Source organism: Vipera berus, assembly GCF_964194415.1.
Source record: "Vipera berus genome assembly, chromosome: 5".
NCBI classification, from domain to species: domain Eukaryota; kingdom Metazoa; phylum Chordata; class Lepidosauria; order Squamata; family Viperidae; genus Vipera; species Vipera berus.
In genome coordinates this window covers 27,090,636-27,108,596 of record NC_138207.1, presented here as the reverse complement: position 1 = coordinate 27,108,596, position 17,961 = coordinate 27,090,636, and positions in this window count along the sequence as shown.

Here is a 17,961-nt window from a genome sequence, read left to right as displayed (position 1 = left end):
TGCACAGCCACTCAGTCTTGGCGGGATTGAGACGAAGCCTGTTTCTCCCCATCCAGACCTGGACCGCCTCCAGGCACCGGGACATCACGGCGAGGGCATCACTGGGTTGGTTTCAACCCCCAACTCACGTAGTTATACTCATATCCACATGGAAAGAAACATGCTATTAGCCAATGCTAATTAGCCCAAGGTCTTCTGGACCTTTAGGTCCTGTAGGATCTATAATGCATGTGTGAGTCTGCTGAAATGCAGTGGGACATTTTCACATTGATACCTGCAGTTGAGGGATGGTTTTCTACATCAGGGCTTTTCAACCTTTTCACCCATTGTACCACTTTTAGGATATAGCAACATCCGAGTACCACCAGTCACCTAGCAAGGTGTCAAAAACCTGATGCCCCCCCAAAAGGAAAAAAGTGATGGTACAGGTAGTCCTCAACTTACAACAGTTCTCTTAGTGACTGTTCGAAGTTACAATGGCACTGAAAAAAGTGCCCCCAAAGCCACAGCTGAGCAAGACACCTGCCTGCCCGGCGGCGCTCTTCCTCCTGTCCGAGGTTTTCATTGTTGTGAACATTTCTGTTCAGGATTGGCAGCGGGGTGGGGTGGGGTGTTTGGTTTTTATTCCCCCCTCTGCTGGGTGGTTGCAGCAGGTTTTGGTCACTTCACATGACCCTGGGACACTGTGACCGTCATAAATATGAATCAGTTGCCAAGCATCTGAATGTAAATCACAAGACTCTGGAGATGCTGCAACATTCCAGCTGATCGGCGCTTCTTCTGGGCTCTGACAACCCTGCAGCTCCAGCCATCTCTCGCTTAGGCTTGTGCGGTCCTGCCACCAGTTCAGCTCATTCCCCTCCCCCGCTACCACTTTTCTAGGATGGTCGCGTACCACCTGCTAGGTGCCAATGTACCACAGGTGGTACCCATACCACTGGTTGAAAAGCCCTGTTCTACATGAATGAAGGCAAATATATATGTCCCAGGATAACGTTGCAGGATCCAATCTGAGTCTGTCACCAGGACCAAAGGTTTATTCTTCCAAACTTTCAGATTCGTTCTAGAGCCCATCATCAAGGAACTTCTGTCTCTCCAGAATACATGCACTAGGCTGTTCTGCATGTTGTATTTATATGGTACCTGGTTGTGTGTAGCTTTTAGTTGTTAGAGTCTTGATGAGTGGCTATTAAATTGTTGATTGTTGTTTCCTTGTTCCACTGCATCCTTAGCTCCTAAATACCTGATAAATTAGTAGTAAATCAGCACTCCTGTTGACTGACATGTTTCCCAGGCTTCAATAATTTCTCTGGCTAGTTTTGTCCCTGCTCCGCCAACAATCATAGTAGCTGTGAAACTGAATGTCATTGCAGTGTGAGGCTACCCATGAGTTTAGGTTTCACTACACTTAATAGGTGATTTTTTCCCCTATTGCTCTGATTTCTGTAGACACATATGGTCGTGAAAACATCTGAAATAAATCCAGTCCAGACAACAGAAAGCTGCTTGAAAGGAAGCACTGATCATGACATCATGTGTCAGAATTGAATCGCTGCCCTAATTTCTACTTAGCACTTGTATGTGCAATGCAGAAATAAAGGAAATAGCTAAGGGTGCTACATAATTATGAGTTCTCCTTATACTAAGTAGCCACTTACTTGGTTTCTCTAAGGACAGTTCTCTATGCCTGTCTTAGTATAGTGAGATTCATGGTCTTTCTATCTCAGTTATGATTATTTCGGAATATGCATGTGTGCCATTAAAGCCAGTCTGTATTTCACATTGTCTGATTTTTTTAAAATGATATTTAAATAACTACCATGTGCATTAACTGCGCAATAATGACTTTGTCTACACTTAAAGGACATATAATTCATAACTGATGGAGATAAAAGTTGACATTTCCCATTGCTTTAGAATGACATCTGTTCAGAAAATATACAACTATATAGAGGATTAGATTTTGGTGTATAAAAAGAAAGCTATTATATTTAGATGGAGATTAAATGAAATGTTACAGAAAGAAGCAATAGTGAAGGACTGTAAAAGGAAACTACTAGAATTTTTCTAAAATAACCTAAATGCAGTGTATAAGCATGGATTTAACAAGGGTTTGGGATGTAAGCAAGCTTTTATGAGAGAGTATTTTATACAATATAATACTTTATATAAAAAAGAGCCAGGGAAAACACAGGCTATATTGGGTAAGATAAAGAAAACAAGAAGAATTAAAGAAATCTCCAGGGAAGACTAGTATTTTTCAGTAAACTTTTACAATAATAGTTGTCAATAATAAGAATATAAAATGGAAATAAAAAACCAAAACAAAATGAATTTGCAAATAAACAACGGAAATATTTTGCATATAAATTAAGAAAAGAGAAGAAAAATAAATAAATGAAATTTATATTATAGTCTTAAAGATTTTTTAATGAAGTGATATATTGTAAGTATACGTCACAGGAAAAATTGTCTATATAAAGGTTCTTTATATTTATGCTAGAAAAGTAACCAACAAGAAAAGACATTTTATCATGCTTGGTGAAAAGTTTGGGCTCAATAATGTATAATAAAGAAATTTTAAAGATTCGACTTCCGGTTTGCCAACACGGCTGCCATGGATGTCTCGAAGGTGAGCTCTGTTTTCCATGTCCAGTTTTGCTTTGCTGGGGGACCCTGGAAAGGGTTGAAAGCCATCCTGTAGGGGCAACCAGCAAGGAGGGGATCCCCATTGGATTGCAGGAGGGCAGTGGCCCTTCTGCTTGATCCAGGCAGCCCTCCAAACCAGCAGACAAAAGATTAGCCATAGCAATATGGTTCATCACTAGGCTGCAGACAGCCAAAGTCACACTTACTACCAGGCAATTTTAAAGCAGCGTGGATGAAACTGAGTGAGATTTACCTCTCTTAAATCCTAACTATTTTTTTACCTGCATAAGCTGCTTAAAGTACTTTCCCCCCTGTGGAGAGGGAAGGGAGATTTCATCCCTCCCTCTAGAAACAGCGGTGACTGACTATCCAGGGGAGTTTAAAATGTTGAAAGAATAACTTGATCCTAATTGGAATTCTATTTTTTAAAGTTTTCAGATTAAAAGATATTCTATTCTTATTGAAGATCAGATTTTTACTTATAAAAAAGTAGCAAAACTGAAAAGATTATCAAAACTTTGGATTTAAAAGAAAACTTTAAATGGTAGGGATGACATCTTGTGGCTAAACATGATACTACAATTTGTTATTGCTTAAAAGAGACTTGGCCAGCATCCCAGACAATAGATAAGACTTATGTAATGTTGACACATCAGCTGTGAGAAGCTCAGCTGTGTACCATATTCAGTGACAATTTTTTTTTTGCATTCTCTGATTGTAAAGCTTTTAACCTAATACACTACTAAGAGAATATGGATGAAGATCAGGAACAGATTCTCTCTATGTTGAAAGCAATTCATCAAACTATTCTTACAGCTACTGATGAAATAAGAGGTTACAAAAAAGAACAAGATGTTAGCCCAGATATACGAACTCAAACTTTGATTACAACTAAAAAATCAACTACACAGAATATAACAGAAAAAAATGGAACAATTAAAGATTATGACAGAAGATTGATAAACAAATACAGTCAATGGAAAACCCAGAAAAGGGACTGACAACATGGAAAAAGGAAAAGACTTTCTACATAAATCAGAAGGAACCTGAGGATCAAGAAGAACAGATTGAAGAGAAGATAAACAGTTCAGGGCAACTACATCGAGATGGAAAAATAGAGAGATGATTTGTTAGTCCTTTCAAAAAAATGGCGACTGGATGGTTTTTTTCTGCATCAAACAATCTACATAACAACACAGGGAGATTGGTTTGATGACTCAAAAGCATGGACATGGAAGACAATTTGGCAAAGAAAGAAAGCCAGAATAAGACTGAAGAAAATTGGGGTTTTGACTTACTCGTGAGAATTAAAATAGAATATACTTAAATAGATAAGATGTGTACTTTGAATACTAGATGTTGTTATGAGTTGAGATAAAGAAAACTTTGGTCATTTATAACTTAGAAGTATAAATATTAATAGTTAAATTTGAACATTGATTTGCTTATAAAGGTTAAATGTAAAGGTAATTAAGATATATATAAGCTAAAAATCTATTGATTAATGTAATAAATATGTTTTTATTTAGCAGTAATAAAAAACTATTAGTTTAAATATGAGATAGTAGATATTAAGAGAAAAAGTTAGGAAGTATTAAATGTTGAAATAGGAGGAATTTTGGTTATTAAATTTAAGATATTGGGAAATTACAAGAAATAAGAATATTGTATTACTAATTAGTTGATGTAAGATGGTGAGAATTCAAATAGATGAGATGTGTATCCTGAACATTAGATCTTGTGATGAATTGTGATAAAGGGAATTGGGGTTATTTAAAACTTGGAAATTATAAATATCAAATGTTAAATATAATTAATGGGAAACTAAAAATTGGGAAAAATTACGTTGATTGTCAAAAAAAATTTGAAAGTTAAAACAACTAAGATATGTATAAGCTAAAAATTATTGATAAATGTAAGAAAGTTATTTTTTATTTAATGAATATAATAAGATTGTATTAATTTAAATACTAAGGGGAAAAGATGTAATAGTTTGAGATCTGTACTAAAGATATTTGTATGTTATTGAATTATTGACCAACTCAGCCGTGACATTGCTTTTCAAATATTTAAATGTAAAACTAGAAAACCAATAAAATTTTCATTAAAAAAAGAAATTTTAAAGATTCATATGTAATTGAAACTATTTGTTAAGATCTGTAGGAAAGAGGGAATGGTAAGGAGAATTGACATTAAACTGCAACAATTATAAGCATTACAGTAAGAGACAGAGACAACAAAACAAGAACAAAATTCCTGTGAGAACTAACTGTAATGTCTTTAGTTACCAGGAGATTTTCAATTAGCTTCTTAACCATACTGTAGTTTATTGACTAAGCTATAATTGGCTGAATTCACACCACTTGCTAAGTCACACATGGTGGTTATATTGTACAGCACCTTAAACCCAAACGTTATTTGAATTAGCATACAGATGTGCAGGTTCTGTTAACTTGAGAGACATACCATGCTTTTTATGTGGCATGCCACAGGCATGCTCCAGAAGTCCACCCCAAGTATTTGTGTCATGTGTGATGGCTGTGACTCTTTTGCTTCCCTGTGGGCACCCATATTCTCAATTTTCCCCAACAGAGCATTCTCCCTTTATTTCTAGCCAGAAACCTCTAACGATAATGGGATTGAAAGTACTTTTTGGGAGCTTACCACATTGAGGAAGATTGATTTTGTGGTGCCCGAAAGCTGATTAGCAAACCTTTGCGAAAGAAGTGACAGTGTTCTTCCCGTTTTCCTTTCATGCCAGGGTTTCTATGTTTTTTACACACTTTGAGCAGAAAGTAGCAGATGGCTTATTAAGGAACAGACTGTTTTGCACATGTGGATTTTTTTCTTTGATAGATATACTTCTGGGTACAACACTTATATGTATCTCAATCACATATCGGCATTGACTCAGCCTTCCATCCTTCTGAGGTAGGTAAAATGAGGACCCAGATTGTTGGGGGCAATTAAGCTGACTTTGTAATAATGCCGCTTGGGGGGGAGAAAGCCCTAATAAGCAGGCATATACATAGAATGAAGGCTACTGCTAAGCTTGTAAGCCGCCCTGAGTCTTCGGAGAAGGGCAGGATATAAATGGAATTAAAATAAAAATAAAAAAAATAAAAAAATGTATTGTATGTGTATACCTGTTTAGAAACTATAGCTAACTGTAGTTTCCCAGAAAAAGGAATTTATGGATTCATCACACCTGATGGTCACATGCTTTTTCTCACTAGGGAAAATTTCTCACATGCAACGTGGCTCTTAAAGAAAAGATCTTAAAGTCCCTACTGAAGTGTCATCACTCAGTAGTATATTACATAAGTATTGGTTGTTTACATTGTTTAAATACTTCTATGCATCTTGTAGCCGCTCTCCGTATAGCAAGATTGACATTAGTTTCAGATTATTGGATTTTTCTCCCATTCACTGTACAGTATATTGGAAAATGGCCTTAAGCAGGAATGAAAAAAAATTTCTTCCAAAAGTTAGGAATGTGAGGCTGCACAGTAGAAGAATTTGTTATTGAAGGGCTGTTGGATTATGTAATAGTAATTTTAAAAATCATTCCATAAATCCAATATCCAAATCGAACTAATTTGACATTGCCTTCTTCTGGGATATTTTTGATATGCTAGTTTAGTTGATTTATCCTAGTTTTACCCAAGAACCAGTTTGGTGTAGCAGTGAAGGCACCAGTTTAGAAATCCGGAGATTATGAGATCCTACCAGTTAGCCCTAGGAAGAAGCAAAGACAATCCACTTATGAAATATCTTGCCAAAAGATCTACAAGAACTAGTCCAAATAATTGGCAGGAGTCAAATACTGTCTGGAAGGTGCGTGTACACACACACACACACACACACAAAGAAACAAAGAGAAGGGTGAGGGGTGACATGATAGCAGTGTTCCAATATCTCAGGGGCTGCCACAAAGAAGAGGGAGGCAAGCTATTCTCCAAAGCGCCCAAAGGCAGGACAAGAAGCAACGGATGGAAACTAGTCAAGGAGAGAAGCAACCTAGAACTAAGGAGAAACTTCCTGACAGTTAGAACAATTAACCAGTGGAACAACCTGCCTCCAGAAGTGGTGAATGCTCCAACATTGGAAGTTTTTAAGAAGAGACTGGACAGCCATTTGCCTGAAATGGTATAGGGTTTCCTGCCTGAGCAGGGGGTTGGACTAGATGACCTCCAAGGTCCCTTCCAACTTCTTCTTCTTCTTCTTCTTCTTCTTCTTCTTCTTCTTCTTCTTCTTCTTCTTCTTCTTCTTCTTCTTCTTCTTCTTCTTCTTCTTCTTATTATTATTATTATTATTATTATTATTATTATTATTATTATTATTATTATTATGTATTTCCTAGTAGCCCCCAATCCAAGTATTAACAGGCTCTGAACCATTTATCTTTTCTGACATTAGTTTGCCTAAATGGTGCAAATAATCTGAAATTCAAGAGCAGACCTCAGTTATGCTTTGAGTATATTGCCTCTTTGCACTGTACCACTTAAAGGAATTGTACATTACACCAGCAAATACATAAATGAACAGTGAACATGAGATCACACAAATTTTAAAGATGTAAATAGTGGGAAATACAACTTGTTTGCATTATGATGAAATGATTCCAACATTCTTAGTTTCATGGCAAAAATTGGGTTATTATTAAAACAGTAATAAATCCATAGTTCTGCTTCTAATTAAGGGTAAAAGCAGGCTAGAAATACATTTCAAAGCAATTATGGACAATCTTTCATAATCTTTAGAGGAAGCTTTGTGTGTGCACTCAGCATTTTTTACACACCAAGTCACACTTTGCTCAACTTCTGCTCCATTGCCTTGATACTTTTTTTTTTTAAACGGAAGGATACTATCATGAATTTGTTGATGCTGATAACCATGTTTAAGCAGTCAGATACGGGACTTTAATAAAGGAACATTACTGAACTTGAATAACAGAACAATGTTTTTTTCTGATGGACCAGGATCCAGCTTTCAGATTGTGAAACTTCTGGGAGAGAGACAGGAAAGAAGGAGATAATTTGCAGTGGAGACGGGAAAAATGAATGTGTTAATTGAGAATAAAGTCTGAATAGCAATGCTGAAAGAACTGTGCTAAGCTTCCTGATATAAAATTTTCCAATGGCTCCATGTGTTAAAATATCTACTTGTAGATAAAGAGTCTCAGTAAGTAATGAAAATTTGTCTGGCAGCACACTGAATACAGTGTTGTTTATAAGGAGAAGCACAAAATTTAGCAAAATAAAGATTACTGGATTTAGTACATGACACTGATTATATGGAGTTTAAACATTGGCGCTGATCTGTAACTGGAATAAATTTATTGACTAATAGGGCCATATCAAATATTTTATTAGTTTAGAATGACTGTTTTATTAAGTAGTTCAAAGCTACTTCATAGTTTACTTCATAGTAATTTAGTAGCTTAGCGTTTTAGTAGCTTATTTTATACACAAAGTAGTTTTGATTTTAAGTATTTAAGAGGGTTTTTTTTAGTATTCTAAGATTAGGTTATGGCTAATATACTTACAGTATATTTTGAATCTGCTCTGTTTTAGTCTTTCCTTTCTCAATGTACTCATACATTTTGAATATATTTTTATCTGGACTCTGTAAATCTTTTTATAACATTGTACACAGTTCTGGTCAGTGACCATAGTAAATGTTTGCTCACTTGTTGAAAGTTGTGTCCTTTGAGATATTAAGGTTTCTCTCTGGGAATCAGATGGAAGTATATAATTTGCTGTCTCTTAAAGAAGCACTGGTTTTTTTTCCTGCTATGCTTCACTTTTCCTCAAAAGGGAGGATGATGTATACTTTTTGCCCCTTCCATCTTAGGCTATTTCCTTCTATGTGCAAACTGCTAGGGGCCAGAGGCACCCATTGCAATTTCTCCTGCTGCTCCCTGGTGGAGTATGATGAATTGTGAGGATGGGAGGAAATCTTTCTCTTTCAATTCATAGCCTATTCTTTGCCCCTTCCACTAACTGAAGATCTAGAGAACTACAAGCCTGTTGTTTCAAGAGGAGAGGTCACCTACTCTGCCTGGGTTGCCTGAAATCATGATCCAGCTACAATACAAGTAATCCTCAACTTACACCCGTTTGTTTAGTGACCATTCAAAGTTACAATGGCACTGAAAAAAAGTGACTTATGACCGTTTTACATACAATTGTTGCTGCATCCTCATAGTCACATGATCAAATTTGGAAGCTTGACGGTTGCCGTGTCCCAGGATCATGTGATCACCTTTTGTGACTTTCTGACAAGCAAAGTCTTTGGGGAAGCCAGATTCGCTTAACAACCATGTTAGTAACTTAACAACCGCAGTGATTCACTTAACAACTGTGTTAAGAAAGGTCGTAAAATGGGGCAAAACTCACTTGATCGTCTCACTTAGAAAGAAAAATTTTAGGCTCAGCTGTGGCTGTAAGTTAAGGACTACCTGTACATAAGTCTAGGCTAGATGGACAAATATGCCAAACTGGTTAATTTGACTCTACATTTTATAGACGTCCTTCCAAGTGTAAATTTTGTATGAGCAAATTGCATTGCAAAATTCAGAAAAGTGAACATTTGTATAATTCATTTCAATTCATATACTAATCCCAAAAATGTGAAAATATGTAGGGTTACATTTATATGCACCCAAAGTAATTTTTTTTATCTCTCCTGACTGTTATTCTTTCTCTTCACTTTAGTTTGGATACAAAGGAAAACAGAATGAGAAAATATGCAAATACCCTTTGATCTGCTAGAAAACAATAGCCATTCCTAAGAGTTCAAAAAGAGCCTTTTGCTGCTCTGTCTATTCCAGCCAGGAAATTTCGTGGGCAATGTTGAAAAAGGCCCCCACTCTATCATTTCCAGACATGAAACATTCCATTTGTGGTTTTGCATGCACCTTACAGCAATGTGGTTTGACTGGCTTTAAAAAAATAGGTGAAAGACTGCAAGCCAGAGGGTCATCTTTATTTAATCAGTATAAACATGAGCCTAGGTAGAATTACTCTAGAATTACATAGCATTCCCAACAAGCTCAGGCAGGGCAGCATTTCTTTTTCTTTTTTACCCAGTGAACTAACTCCTAATTTTGTAAATGCAGGAATTTTTAAACACCAGCAGTAAATTATATTAAATGTCTTGTGGGCTAAATAATAACTCACTGAACCTTGGTGATGGTTTTAACACATCTCTTGCATGCACATATATACACACTGCATGTTTATGATGAATATTCAACCTCTAATTCAAAGTTTCTGTCTGATCGATAAGTATAACTCTTCACAGAGAAAATCTGTGTGGTTGCTAACAGTCAACACCAACTTAAATGGCACACAATCAACCAATCTAATTTATTTGAATTCAAATCCTATGTACAAGAGCCAAATGAATTAATACTTACAAAGTGGCCATTTTAGAAGCTAACAACCACCAAAACAGAACTCATAGCTCCCCACCACCACAAGACATAATAATGCTGAAACGATGACATCATGCCATCACTCTGCAAATGATTCGGTTGTGCACTTTTACTTAGAAATCATGATGCCTATAGCAAGTTTGGTCTTGTTAATGGGCACCCATGATTTCTGATATATGAGTGTTTAAGACGTGAATCAAAAGTGATGATTTCAGTCCTTTTTTAATCAGTCAGTATCTGGGTCTACAAAAGGATCAAGCTGGTCACTAGTTCACTCCTAAAGTACTCATTAATGAGCTGTAGAAGAATAAAATAAACAGATTTTATTTTCCTGGGCTCCAGGAAAATCACTGCAGATGGGGACTGTAGCCAAGAAATTAAAAGACGCTTGCTCCTCGGGAGGAAAGCCATGGCAAATCTAGACAGCACACTAAAAAGCAGAGACATCACCGTGTCAACAAAAGTGCATATAGTCAAGGCTATGGTCTTCCCAGTTGCAATGTATGGCAGTGAAAGTTGGACCATAAGAAAGGCTAAGCGCCAAAGAATTGAGGCCTTTGAACTCTGGTGCTGGAGAAGACTCCTGCGAGTCCCTTGGACTGGAAGGCGATCAAACTGGTCGGTCCTAGAGGAGATCAACCCTGACTGCTCTTTAGAAGGCCAGATCCTGAAGCTAAAACTCAAATACTTTGGCCACCTAATGAGAAGGAAGGACTCACTGGAGAAGAGCCTAATGCTGGGAAAGATTGAGGGCAAGAGAAGAAAGGGACAGAGAATGAGGTGTCTGGATGGAGTCACTGAAGCAGTAGGCGTGAGCTTAAATGGACTCCAGAAGATGGTAGAGGACAGGAAGGCCTGGAGGAACGTTGTCCATAGGGTCGCGATGGGTCGGACACGACTTCGCAGCTAACAACAACAACAACAATGAAAAAAGAATATGCAAAGTGTACATGAGAACAATGAGAAATCATCATGCACCGAATGCCCAATAACTGATTGATTGGAGAAGCTGCAGATATCTGTGCCATAGAACTAGTAAGGTGTTGTTAAAGCAATGCCTAAAAGCTAGTAATATTTAGCTTTTATTATATAGAGCAATTGCTCATTTATTGGTACTAATAGAAGTCAAACTGATGGTCACAGCTACATGATTATAGTCCCTATGCAGCTTATCCCTTCTTGTACCTACCTTATTCCTCCTTGGGTAACATTCACTTCTGTTTCCCAGACTGAATTTAACTCTAAATAAATTCTGCAACAATGCCTGCATATAATTATAAACTATTGTATAGATGATCAGATTTGACCATGGGCTCACTGGCTGTTTGGGTGGCCAGTCACTACTTTACAGAGCTCTTATTAGGAATAAAATTAGGGAAGGCGTCATGTAGCAGTTAGACTTATACACTGCTTCACATGCTTTACAACCCTCTTGAAGTGGTTTACAGAGTCAGCTTATTGCGCCCAACAATCTGGGGCCTCATTTTACTGACCTCAGAAGGATGGAAGGCTTGAGCCAGTGAGAATTGAACTGCCGAACTGCAGGCAGTTGGCAGGCAGCAGAATTAGTCTGCAATGCTGCATTCTAATCACTGCACCACCTTACATTCTCAATCAAAAGATGGAATGATCAATACATCTTTAACTGCAGAAAATAAAAAAGTGTGTAAGCAGCTACCATATATAGGACACTATAATGATCAGAAAAATGTAACACTTGTAAAATTGCATGTGCTAACCAATTTATGAAACAGGTTCTTGATTTTGTGCACGATGTTTTTCATCATCTGTCTCCTTCAGGAGACTTCTATCTTACCACAGTTTCTGCCAGCTATTAATGTTCCTTATCAGCAGCAGCAGTTTCATGACCACTATCTACTTATCTCTAGGCCAGAACCAAAGAGCTAGTAGGATCTTATATGTTCTTGCTCCTCTTTCATGTAAATATCATTATTTTGGCCAGGACGCAAGATAGACATCTCATTTTATGTCAGCTTCTTATTCAATGGCCTTCGAATTTTCCAAGCATAAAATATTGTCTCTAATGACTCTTGCTTCATATTATATATTCAAGATATTTAAGCTTTAGCTTTGTTGTTAATGCTTCCAATCAGCAATCTGTATATTTGCTGTACACACTGAATTTTCTGGACAGAAAACTACCAGCTTATTCCCTGCTTTGTTTCATGCACTGATGCTAACATTTCTTGTTCTTCCCAGTGTTACTTTACTTCCAACTTAGCATTCCAGTCACCTACAATGAATACGCTTTGGTTTTGCACTGATAAGGTGTTGTAAGTCATACAATGGTTTAGTTTCTACTTCTGCTGCTTTTGTGATTTATTTTGTCCTAATATTTATCACTCTGCTTTAGACTTGAAACAATCATTTTGGTCGTTACAGTTGCAAGAAAAAGTATGTGAACCCTTTGGGATTATGTGGTTTTTTGCATGAAATGGCCATAAAATACGCTCTAAACATCATGTAAGTCACAACAATAGAAAAACACAGTCTGCTTAAAATAATACTACACAAACATTAGCTGTTGTCATGTTTTAATTGAAGATAAGATGGAAACATTCACAGTGCAGGGTGGAAAAAGTATGTGAACCTTTGGACTTAATAACTGGTTGACCCTCCTTTGGCAGCAATAACCTCAACCAAACATTTCCTGTAGTTGCAGACCAGACCTGCACAATGATCTGGAGTAATTTTGGACCACTCCTCTGCACAAAACTGTTTCAGTGTAGCAATATTCTTGGGATGTCTGGTGTGAATCGCTCTCTTAAGGTCATGCCACAGCATTTCAATCGGGTTGAGGTCAGGACTCTGACTGGGCCACTCCAGAAGGCGTATTCTGTTCTGTTGAAGCCATTGTTTTGTTGAATTACTTGTATGCTTTGGGTCATTGTCCTGTTGCATCACCCATCCTCTGCGGAGCTTCAGTTGGTGGACAGATGGTCATACGTTTTCCTGCAAAATGTCCTGATAAACTCTAGAATTCATTTTCCCATCAATGACAACAATCCGTCCAGGCCCTGAGGCAGCAAAGCAGCCCCAAACCATGATGCTCCCTCTGCCATGTTTTATAGTGGGGATGAGGTTTTGATGTTGGTGTGCTGTGCCATTTTTTCTCCACACATAGTGTTGTGTGTTTTTCCCAAACAACTCAATTTTGGTTTCATCTGTCCACGTTTGAAGTTTGCAAAAGAGCACCTGGATGTTCCACAGCACTACTGGCAAAATATACTGTGGACAGATGAAACCAAAATTGAAATGCTGTGGCATGACCTTAAGAGAGCGATTCACACCAGACATCCCAAGAATATTGCTACACTGAAACAGTTTTGTGCAGAGGAGTGGTCCAAAATTACTTCAGATCGTTGTGCAGGTCTGATCTGCAACTACAGGAAACGTTTGGTTGAGGTTATTGCTGCCAAAGGAGGGTCAACCAGTTATTAAGTCCAAAGGTTCACATACTTTTTCCACCCTGCACTGTGAATGTTTCCATCTTATCTTCAATTAAAACATGAGAACAGCTAATGTTTGTGTAGTATTATTTTAAGCAGACTGTGTTTTTCTATTGTTGTGACTTACATGATGTTTAGAGCGTATTTTATGGCCATTTCATGCAAAAAACCACATAATCCCAAAGGGTTCACATACTTTTTCTTGCAACTGTATGTTTAAGCAGTGATTTTGATATACTTTTAATAATACTGGCATTTCCATTTTTTCAATTCTCATATTTTCTGATCTGCCATAGAAGAATAAATGTTTTTACAGCATAGTGACCCATTCCAGTCTATTTCTAATTAATGATTTGCAGAATGTCAATGTCCAGGCTTTACATTTCTGCTGTCATCATGGATTCACATTGGTTTAAGGTCTTAATGTGAGGCATTCCAATTTGAAATATCTTTACAATATCGGATTTTCCTTTTGCCTCTGGATCCATCATTATCTAAAAGTTTTGTTGGCTTGAATCCTGCCATATCATAAATACCAATGTTACTTGTACTTCCCCATTATCTCATTGAACTCCTTTCAAAGAGAAAAGGTTGAAAGGAATCCAGTACCATTGGAAGACATAATCTTGACTCTGAAAATCTATCTGGTTTCCTTGATAGAGTACTGGATTGAATTACCATTTCCTCCTTCATTGAATCACATATAGTCTGATCTATTGTTCCTGACTGGCCCATCAGAAGGTTGCCATTCTGTGAATACACACTCCCAATGTTATAATTCATAGTAGTGGTTGTTCCTTCACCACTACAAGGCACAAGTGCATGAAGGAGGGTGAACATTTATAACTGTCTGGATTTTTACAGCCCAGAATTGGTAGTTCCAACAAATACAGCATGTTAAAGTTAAAGTTAAAGTCATTCGACAGTTAAATTTTCCTTGAAAATTTATAGAAGAAGAGCAGGCAGAGCTGGGGCCAGAGTTAAGCACGTCATAAGTTTAGAGTTGTTGCATTCCCACAAGCTCCAAGTCCAAACCCTCCTGAATTCTATTGAATTCAGGCACATTCAGGCACATTATCTGGTGCCTATTTAGCATAGAACTTTTGTTGAGCAGATTCTTGTGTATAGCTTGAATAAATCTTCTATGCTACAACCATACAAATGGTCCTGATTCCTTTCCCCAGCATAACATACAAATGGTCCTGATTCCTTTCCCCAGCATAACATATTCCTTTCCCCAGCATAACATATTGTTAACATAATTATCACAACAGTTTAGTTACTAGTTCACAATTTAGAGATAACCAATTTTTAGCCTTTAATACAAATATAGTAATTTTACTCTCCAATCCTCCCAGCTTTTTAAGGCTTTTTAAGCTATGAAAGAGACTTTGGGATATATAAATAGCTCCTCTGCTCCTTCAGACTCAGTTTGAGCAAACAGATCAGCCAGCCTCTAATTCCTACAGCTATAGTTGATATCTTATTATTATCAGTAGCTATGGTACAGGCCACCAAATGCAAATAATTTCAAATTCTGCTTTAAGTTCCTTGCTTGTTCCCAATCTGGTAACAATTTGCTTTTCACTAATATGAAAAGAGTTTATGTCTAATGGGAGATTTCCTGATCTGGTATTGTGAAAGAAAAAGAAAAAGAAGTACACATGGAAGGAAAATGAAAACGTATTTATCAACTGAACTAATAAGTGAATAACACAACCAGACCAATTTTATTTTCCTGAGTTAACTATTTCTTTGAGATTTTCTTGACACCTTTCCTTTATGTCTTGCCTAAGGAAATATCTTTCTTCCCTTTATAGCTTAGAATTTTATAGATCCCCACCCTAGTAGGAATTGCTATCTTTTCTTAGTTGCAAGTATCCATTATTAGACTCCAACCTCCTTCCACCATATTAAACAATCACCTTTTGTGCCTCACCCACAGAAACACACATTCTTTTGCAGGATCAAGGTTTTTGAGTTTAATGGTTACAGACTTTTAAAAAAGTAGCCTGAAACATTATGCTTAGTGTATCTAATCCACCAACAAGCCTTGAAGGTACAATTACCTGTCATTTGTTAACTAGTCCAACTAATTTTCATTCTAAATGATTTTGTAAGTTAACCCATGCATGAAAGGATTAGTGATTGTAAAACTAGAGAGCAATCAAGAGAAGAAACATTAATGCAGAGAGGAAAATAAATTAAATATTCTTCTCATTTAGTTTAGTTTCAAGGACAAACAAATGCCCCTTTCTGGCACCTTGAACTACAGCAAACGGAAATCAAAAGAGAAATACATATGAAATTGTTAGAAGGCATTTCAGATTCTTAATAAGAATATTAAATAAAATTTACCAGTGAAAACTTGTTTCTCAATGCACATATGAAGGCTTTGTTTATATCTAAATAGTATTCAAATTAAATATAATTATGTGGGAGTCTGCTACTTTATTTAAGATCTTGTGTGCACAGCCTTAAAAAAAATTAACTTCCATACATAAGCTATGGTAGTTCTGAATTATTTAGAGTTGCTCCAGAATTATTCAGAATCCTTTGATATGTTTATTGCATGTGGTACTTTTCCTTTCAATTAAAAACTCAGAATCACAACTTTAATACAGTTACACTCTTCAAGTGAATCACACCTATATCTAATGAAAGATGAACCTACTATATAAGCACTAGTTTGGTTCAATTTAGGAAGGAAGGAAAGAGTTTCAGGCTTAAAATGTTAAATAGCCTGTGATAAAATGAGAGGTTTAAAGTTTCTGAACAGCTTACAGATTAATACTCTATTTAGCATATGAATATGGATGAATTTTATTTTTCTACTTGGGAGAGAAATGAAAAGAATAAAGAATAATTCTAAAGTAAAAACTCTAGATGTAGCCATAGGAATATTATCATCCTGTGTTTTACCATGATGAGCTCTGAAAAAAAAACATCTGTTTCAGTAGGATATCATATTGTTGAAAGAAAAATCTTCATCAGGGTCCAGTCCAAGCCGGGAATAAACAAAATGGAGACTGCTTTAGAAAGAAGGTTCTCATTTATTGAAGAGTAGAACCACAAAACATGAGGCTCTGGAACAGCTGACCACATGTTGCTGAGAGTGGTGGATTTTTATACCTTCTTGGGCTTTTGAAATTGTTTCCTGTTCCTGTGGCATGAACTTTGACCTGAGCTTCAGTGTGCCTTTCTGATATTGGTGGGTTAATCCTATTATACCCAGTGGTGGGATTTAAATATGTGAACAACCAGTTCTCTGTGTGGATGCCACTTCCGGAAGTCCATTCTGGGCCTGGGCAACAAAAAAATAGCTACTGGTTCTGCCGAAGTGGTGTGAACTGACTGAATCCCACCACTGATTATGCCCCAAAGGTCATATCCTGCTTCTCTGGGGCTGTGGCAGATGGCTTACTTCCTGTGTTAGATTTCTTGGGTGAAGGGTTGCTGGTTCTGATTCTATTACTCTGCTATTGTTAGCTATCAGTTTTGCTGCAAGGGTTTTCAAAAGATCTTGTCTTGAATGGGCTTCTGCCTGGTAGCATTTGTTCATGAATGGGGCCTCAGACTTTCTGAATGGGATTATCAAATCTGCATTTCTACAGACCTGGCCTCTGCTGGGGCTATTAAGAAAAACTGGGCCTGCTTTTCTGCCTTTAAAATCCTTTGGGGAAATATCATATTCTGCCTTTTTAATATCGCTCTCTGGGGGAGGGTGCAGTCCTCCTAGAATATACTTTAAAAATAATAAATATGGACCAAATTATCCTTCTTTATTTGCTACAGTGATTTATACTCATGTAACATAGACTTCCTTTTCATATGGCAAGTACCAGTCAAATATTCATGAAATATTCCTCTGAGCAATTTGGCTGTAAGCCTGTTTGAACAGGTATAACAATTTTCCAGCACACTTACTCAATTAATCCAATTTTCTGACTTCTAAACTGAGACACTTGGCAACTGACTCATATTTATGACGGTTGCCGTGTCCTGTGGTCATGTGACCTCCTTTTGCAGCCTTCTGACAAGCAAAGTCAATGAGGAAGTCAGATTCACTTAACCATGTTACTAACTTAACAACTGCAGTGATTCACAACAACTGTGGCAACAAAGGTCATAAAATGGAGCAAAACTCACTTAACAACTATCTCACTTAGCAACAGAAATTTTGGGTTCAATTGTGGTCGTACGTTGAGGACTTCCTGTAGCATAGTGCATCAGATTTCACCAGCTCTGTAAACAGTTTTTTAAATTCTTTCTGTTAAATAGCGGGTTCTTTGGCACAGGAACTTTCCTCCTTGGAAAGTTCTTCAGTGCATTTGGCGTCCTCACGGTGGACCGTTTCTTTGTCGATTTGGCAGGCTGTACTGTTTGAACGGTGCCCCCAGC